This window comes from Austrofundulus limnaeus, unplaced genomic scaffold (genome assembly GCF_001266775.1).
Source record: "Austrofundulus limnaeus strain Quisiro unplaced genomic scaffold, Austrofundulus_limnaeus-1.0 Scaffold1774, whole genome shotgun sequence".
Classification (NCBI taxonomy): domain Eukaryota; kingdom Metazoa; phylum Chordata; class Actinopteri; order Cyprinodontiformes; family Rivulidae; genus Austrofundulus; species Austrofundulus limnaeus.
In genome coordinates this window covers 9340-10376 of record NW_013954176.1, presented here as the reverse complement: position 1 = coordinate 10376, position 1037 = coordinate 9340, and positions in this window count along the sequence as shown.

The window sequence follows — 1037 nt, the reverse complement described above, 5'->3', positions numbered from 1 at the left end:
GTGACTCCAGGTGTGACTCTAGGTGACTCCAGGTGTGTCATCAGGTGTCTCCAGGTGACTCCAGGTGTCTCCAGGTGAATCCAGGTGTGACTCTAGGTGACTCCAGGTGTGTCATCAGGTGTCTCCAGGTGACTCCAGGTGTGACTCTAGGTGACTCCAGGTGTGTCATCAGGTGTCTCCAGGTGACTCCAGGTGTGACTCTAGGTGACTCCAGGTGTGACCCCAGGTGACACCAGCGAGCCAAAGGTCTGCAGGTTGAATGTGAGTGCAGCAGGTGCTTCAGGACTGAGCTTTTCCAGAACATTTTGAGCCATTTGTTCACAGCTGTGACACTTTTTTATTTTAAAGTTGTAATAATTATTTTATCTCACCGTGATGATGCCTTCAGTTTAACAGAACCTGATCAGCCTCTGACGTGTTTACAGACTCATTAAAAGTCCTTCATTTCACTACTTTCCTGCTCTGAATTTCAAAATGGCTGCCTTATTAGAAGAGTTTAAAAGGAAATTTTACAAGCTAAAATGATTTTTTTGTATTAATTTTATGACTTGTTTCTTTATTAAAAGTGTTCACATGCTCACTGTTCCAGTTGACAAATCTTTTTTTTTTCACTGAAATTCATAGCAATCCTCTCACAGTTTCTCCAGGAACTATTCTAGATTTAATTAAAATTTAATTAATTAATTTTAATTTAGTAGAATTGATATTCTATTCTAAATCCAGTCAAAAAGTTATGCGGACTGGCGCTACCAGCAACAAATCAGGTGCCAGTAAAGAGATGGAACCACCGGAGGACATGGCGGATGGTGCAACAAGCAGTAAGTGTACTTTTGTTGGTTCACGTGTGCTCAGGAGTTGCTGATGTCGTGCCATAAAGTCATGGTCTGACAAAGTGATCAGCTGCTGCAGGAGCGCGCACTACCTCTTTACAACAGGAAGTGTCGCTGTTTTAGTTGTTGGAGTTTAAAGGGATCCCCGATTAGTTGTAACATTAAACTTTATTTGATAAACATTTATTTTAACTGTAAAATAAAGAC